This window comes from Penaeus monodon, unplaced genomic scaffold (assembly GCF_015228065.2).
Source record: "Penaeus monodon isolate SGIC_2016 unplaced genomic scaffold, NSTDA_Pmon_1 PmonScaffold_94, whole genome shotgun sequence".
Taxonomy (NCBI): Eukaryota; Metazoa; Arthropoda; class Malacostraca; order Decapoda; family Penaeidae; genus Penaeus; species Penaeus monodon.
Window position 1 is genome coordinate 41,849 of NW_023664769.1, and position 7,500 is coordinate 49,348.

General features: G+C 37.4%; 1 protein-coding gene across 1 annotated transcript in view; it reads right to left on the reverse strand.

Annotated features, from left to right (window-relative positions):
• The window catches only part of LOC119572062 (neuronal acetylcholine receptor subunit alpha-10-like), a 37,277-nt gene that overhangs the window by 2,011 nt on the left and 27,766 nt on the right, over positions 1-7,500 (reverse strand). The window lies entirely within an intron of this gene.

Genomic DNA, 7,500 nt, shown 5'->3' on the forward strand with positions numbered 1-7,500 from the left:
GACAACTTTAGCAGTTCTAGGTCACTTCTGCCCATATTGAGATCTATGTTCAAGCTGGTGATGAACTTCTGCCTTTGTCTACCCCTGCTTCTCTTTCCTTCTAAGTTTTCCAATCCTTTACATCTCATTACGTGTCCTAAAAATTGCATCTGTCTTTTCCTGATAACTTTCATCAATGTTCTTTTAACTTTAACTGCTCTTCTTAAAACTTCTTTATTAGTAACTCTTTTTGTCCATGAAATCCTGAGCATTCTTCTGAGGAACCACATTTCTACTGAATGAAGATGATAATAGTAATAAAAACAACAATAACAACAACAATAACAACAACAACAACAACAACAACAATAATAATAATAATTGTAATAATAATAATAGTAGTAGTAATAATAATAATAACAATAATAATAATAATAATAATAATGATAATATTAGCAATAATAATAATGGTAATGATAATTATAACAATAATAATAATAATAACAATATTATAATAATGATATAGTAATAATAGTAATAACAATAATAGGACAGATATGATAACAATAATCGAATTAATGCGTATAGCCATAATGAAAGAAAAAACGACAATAATAATAATAACGATTTTAGTAAAAAAAATATATAATAATAGTGGCAAAAATAAGGATATTATCAGTAATAATAACATGGGTGATAATAATAATAATAATAACAAAACAACAACAACAATAATAATATGAAGAATGACAGCATCAGCAGCGTTAGTAGTAGGAGTAATAATAATGAAGGTGATGATGATGATGATGATGATAAAAATTACAAAAGTACTGACAATGAAATGACATAGATGATGATAAAAGTAATAATAACAGAAATAATGTAACAAATAATGAGGATAATTATAATAATATTGTTACGCCGACCGCCTCGTCTCTCTGCCACCAACACAAGGCAGGCTAGGCAAACGGCGTGTTATCCACAGGGTCGTGAACACTGAACAGCTCCAAGAGGCGCCGTACACCACAGCGTCCCAGAACAACACGAGGGGAAACGCCAAGTTGCGAGGCAGGGCACGAAATAAACACAAAATGACAGTCTTTCCTTTATTTACACAAGTTATTTACCCATACACTTTTCTATAGGCACAATACAGGGGGAAACCAGCATGTCACACTGCACGATACAGCTTATAACAGGGCAACACAAAGTTTATCAGGTCACAAGGGCACACACGAGGTCTTCACAGGAGCAGCACCCAACTCCGTCTCTCCTCCGCTCACAGCCAGTGCGCCATGTTTGCCCAGGTCCCTTCATGTTAACACATGCCCAGGTCATCCTTTTCATGTTAACACATGTTTCGTACAGAGACAAAGACCCACTGGCGTAGCACTATCCCCCCCTATCAAGCAGACGACCCGTCTGCTCTGACATACCTAAACCTGAAACAAACTACAGAAAATTTAAATAAAATCAGTTCTCAGAAACACAAAAATCTTTCATCCAGCGTGGCTTTCTTCGCTCTCGCTGGGGTCGCTCTGGAGGAGGTATGGGCGGCGGTAGATTGGCAGTGGTACCCAGAGGGGTATCTTCTGTCCCAAGACCTGGCTCATGGTCACCATTGACGTCTGTTGCATCGCCCTCACCGTCCAAATGCTCGTCCTCATCTCGGTCAGCGTCTGCCACGTCCTCATCGCCGCTACTGGGGCTAACGTCATCTTTTTCACCATGGCCCCAGGAGTAGCTTCCTGGCCCATGGTAACGCCACAGCCAAGTCCTCGAGGAAGTCAGGCAACGGCCCCACACCAACCAACTTCTCGCTCCCCGACGACTCTTCTGGATGCTCCACTTCCTCACAAGTGCCCAGCTTTGCACCAGCTGGCACCTTCTGGGCCTTATCAGAGAAGTTAGCTACCAACACTGTAACTAACCCCTCCCCTGGTCCAACAAGGCTCCGCCCAACCACTACGCCATCAGCCAGCTGCAGGTTTTGGATGGGCTCCACGAGGCCCTCTACTCCACGCGTCACTCTTGATAGTCGACACCGGATTCTAGACTCTGTCCTGGGGGCAAGGTGCAGTCGCTCAGCCGTAACTACCTCTGCACAGCCAACCACTGGAAGCAAGGGCACATCTTCACCGTGCACCCTCACCAGCTTCCGTCCAAGGTCGACACACGCCTTACTCTGCGTCAGGTAGTCAAGGCCCAGCAAACAGTGCTCGTCCAGATTGGCCACATACGCCGGCAGCCGCTGCACCATGCTGCCCACGCCAATAAGAGCCTCCACTGGCCCCTTGAGCTGCACACAATGCCCCGTGACACCACACAGTCTCTGTGGTGCGTCTGGAAGTTGCATAGTGGCTAACATATCAGGCCCCACTAGGGTCTTCTCAGCCCCAGTGTCTACTGTCAGGCGGCATGGCTTCCCATCTATTGAGCCCGCCACCTGCATCGTGCTGGTTCGACGGCAGCTTACCCAAGTCGGGGCCCGGGAACCGAGGACGGCTGGGTTTCGGCCCCCTTCTCCAGCCTTTTCCGCCTGTACCACTTCCTTAGCCTTAGGACATGCACTCAGATGGTGACCATACCTGCCACAGTCCTTGCAGCACTGCTGGAAGGCATCAGAATCCATCTGGTTGAGAGGACATGTTCTCCGCTCCCTCTGACACTGACTACGTCTGTGCCCTACCTCTCCGCAGCCCCAACACAAGCCTTGGAAAGTTCTCGGACTCACCTTCCTCAATGCTATTTTCTCCACTTTAGCCTTCCGGCCCCGGAGGTCACGGCGGGGATGAGCAGCTGGCCCTAGGCCACTCGTTGCCTTCAGGAAGGCCTCGAACTCCAAGGCCCTCGCCAGCGCCACCTGCAGGTCCTCGGGGTGTGCCTGCATTGACGTAGATTTGCAGCTGCTGGTCCTGTAAAGCGTCAACAAAGAAATCACAGGCCAGGACCACGATCATCTCTTCCGCAGCCGCAGGGTACGACCTCCTTACCAGCGCCTCCACATCCTGCGCCAGCTGGGACAGTGTCTCGCCACGCTCACGAGTCCGCTTCAAGCGGGCCTGATATACCTCGGCCTGGTGGTGGTGCCCGAAACGGCGTTTCAAAGCCTCCGCCACGCTGGTGTAAGAGGCATGTTGGGATGGCGGCAGATGCCCCAACACTTCCACCGCGGGGCCCCTTAGCGCTGTTACCAGCTGCAGGGCCTTCTCTTCCTGGCTCCAGCCCTGGGCAGATGCCAGCATTTCAAATTGGGCGACATATGCCTCCCAGGCCACCTTCCCGTCGTACTCAGCTGGCTTACGCCTCACAGAATGTCTGGAGGCCGAGGGGCTGCAGGGTGGAGAACGCGTGCCGTGAACTAACACGCCCGGGGGGGGAAGGGGGTGAGGGAGGCAACGAGGCGGGTTGACCGGGTCCGAGTTTGACGCCACCTATACCCAAGGGAGCGGTTCCGATGGGTCCCCAGCCTTCTGCAGCGACCACTGGCTCCGACACGATGCTGCGAGGTCTGGGGGTTTCCTGCCACGGACCCCAGGCAGACCCCAGTAAATCTGACACTCTGGCATCTGTTGCCAGAACCTCGTCTGCCTTCTCTGCTTGCAACGTTACTACCTCATGACGAAGCCTTTCCGCCTTCACTTCCTCCCTCAGGCCCTGAACCTCGCCCTTCAGAGTCTGCACCTCCTCCATCAGTTCACTCTTCACGCTGCTGCAGGCCTTGTCGGTGTACTGCTGAGTTTCCATCTTCACAAATGCAAGATTGCACTGTAGCACCTCAACAAGTCGGCAGAACTGTTCCTCTGCCTTCCTTGCCTGCATCTCGACGAGATGGTGCGCCTGCTCGTGCCCTGCCTGCTCTTCTGCCCTTTGTGCCATTTCCTCCCTCATACCGGCCAGCATGGCAGTGATCAGGTCCATCTGGCTCGGCTTCACCTCACTCGTGCCTGCCTCAGTCATAGCCTCCTCTCCCTCATGGCTGCCGCCATCTTTGGACGACATGATAAATCGGCGCGTCTCACTGATCAAATATCACCAATCCCACTCCTGACACCATTTGTTACGCCGACCGCCTCGTCTCTCTGCCACCAACACAAGGCAGGCTAGGCAGACGGCGTGTTATCCACAGGGTCGTGAACACTGAACAGCTCCAAGAGGCACCGAGCACCACAGCGTCCCAGAACACCACGAGGGGAAACGCCAAGTTGCGAGGCAGGGCACGAAATAAACACAAAATGACAGTCTTTCCTTTATTTACACAAGTTATTTACCCATACACTTTTCTATAGGCACAATACAGGGGGAAACCAGCATGCCACACTGCACGATACAGCTTATAACAGGGCAACACAAAGTTTATCAGGTCACAAGGGCACACACGAGGTCTTCACAGGAGCAGCACCCAACTCCGTCTCTCTCTTGACTTGTTCCTCCACTCCTCCGCTCACAGCCATTGCGCCATGTTTGCCCAGGTCCCTTCATGTTAACACATGCCCAGGTCATCCTTTTCATGTTAACACATGTTTCGTACAGAGACAAAGACCCACTGGCGTAGCAATATAGAAAATAATAATAACAATTATGATGATAATATCAGCTATAATAGTATGTATATTAATGATGATGATGATAATAATAATAATAATAATAATAATAAAAACAATATCAACGACAACAACAAAAATAATAATAATAATGATAATAATAATGATAGTGATAATGATAATAATAATGATAATAATAGTAATATATATAACAATTATAATGATAACAGTATTAATGATGATGATGATGATGATGATGATATAAAATAATAATAATAATAACAATAATGATAATGATAATAATAATAATAATAATAATAATAATAATAATAATAATAATAATAATAAAACAAAAATAATGATAATAGTAATAATAATTATTATTATAAAAATAAGGATAATAAAAGATAACACCAACAACAACAACAACAACAATGATAATAATAATAATAATGATAATAATAATAATAATAATAATAAAACTAATAATAGCAACAATAATAATCTTTATGAAAATAATGATTATAACAGTTATGATAATGCTAATAATAGAAATAATGATAATGATAATAATAATAATAATAATAATAATAATAATGATAATAATAATAACAATAATAGCAATAATAACAAACTAATGATAATAATAAAAAAAAGGATGATGATAATGATATTAGTAATAAAAATCAGAATAATAATGATGATGATAACTAAGAAAATTATAATGATAAAGAAATAATAATGATAGTGATGATAACAACAATAATATTAAGTGATAATGATAGTGATAATGATTATGATGATGATGATGATAATAATAATAATAATAATAATAATAATAATAAATCTAGTTTTTGTATTGTGGGTTTTTCTTCCGTTGTATTAGCACGATGATAATAATGTTAATAATTAAACTGATAAGGATTATAAAAATAATAACTCTATTATAAGAATTATCATCTTAATGATAACTAAGATGACAGAATAGTAACAATATTAAAATAATGAAATAATAAAATGACAATAACAGTAATAGCAACAACAACAACAGCATCAATAATGATAATGATAATAAATACAAAAAAGTAATAAAAGTAATAAAAATAACAATAATTATAATATTATTTACAGTAACGATATCTTAATAATAATAATAATAATAATAATAATGATAATAATAATGACAATAATAATAATAGCAATAATGATATTGCTAGTCGTAATAATAATATTAATAATAAAGTAATAATAATAGTAACAGCAATAATAATAATTTAATGATTTAGCTTTATTCCATTTATTACAATGGACTTCTAAATTACCTTCGTGTGTGCAAGGAATGGCCGAGATTACCATCTACTGGTTGACTGATTACTTATTTATCATTATCTGCGAAAAGCTTGTTGGATTGCAATGTTAAAATATTTAAAATGTTAAAACTCTATTGATAAATGTCTTATCAATAACAATGTATATGAAATGTATAAAAATACTTCATAAATATTATGCACAATTAAATTGCAGCAAGGGAATTGAACGCAGGTCAGCAAGATTGCTAGACGATATCACTACCGTTCTCACTACAGTAATATCAATGATAGTAACAATAATAATGATAATAATGTTGGAAATTATAATAATAGCACTTATGATAAAAACGATATCAATGAGGATGATAATAACAATACTAACAATAATAATTACGATAATAATAATAATGAGAGGAAGAACAGCAACAACAACAACAACAACAACAATGATAATGCAATGGTATTGATAATAATAAAGATAATATTAATGATAACACAAATAATTATGATACCAACAATAATAATAACAAGGATAATAATGAAACGTGAAATAATAGTACTAACAATAGAAACAATAAAGACGAATACTAATGATAATAATAATAATAACAATAATAATAGTAACAATATTAGTAATAATTAAAATTATCATTATTATTATCATAATAATTATTAGTATTATACTAGCATCGTTAAAATCATTATTATCAGAAGCATCATTATCCTCATTTCTATTATTATAAATACTATTATTATAAATTATTAATATTAGTACTTTCATTATTATTCTTGCTCTTCTAATAGTAGTGAGTATGATACCAATAATGAATATGATAATAACAATTATGATGATCAGCAAGATAATTAGTATTTTACTATGAACGATATTGCTAATAATATCAATGATAATGAAATAATTTCGATAATGATGATCTTAATGATGATTAAGATGATAATGATAGTAATAATGATGATAATAATAATAGAAAAGATAACAACTATAATAACAAAATCAATACAAAAATAATGATAAAGATAATGAGAATAATTATGATAATGATGATAATAATGAAAATATTGATAATAATAATTAATAAAAGATAATAATTATTATCATAATTAAATGTTAACAATAATTATAGTAATAGTAATAAATAATAATAATAATAATAATGACAATAATAATAATAATAATAAAAATGGTAGTCGTAACAATAATAATGTAACAACAATAATGATGATAACAATAACAATAATAAAAAAATAAAAATAATCATAATACTCTGAATAATATGAAAAAAAAACAATAACAATGATAATAAGGATTACTACTACTACTAATCCTACTAGTAATAAAGATTATAATGATAGTAATAAAAATAAAAATAATAATGAATAAAATAATAACGATAATGATAATAATAAAAAGAACAGTAATAATTAATTAGAGTAATAATGATAATAATCATAGTAATAATAACAATGATAAAGTTATAATAGTAACGATAAAAATAATAACAATGATAATAATGATAATAGTGATAATAATGATAATAGTGATAATAAAAATAATGATACTGCTACTACTACTAGTAAAATAATAATGATGATAATAATAATATTACAATAATAATAATAACAACAACAACAATAAAATGATGATGATG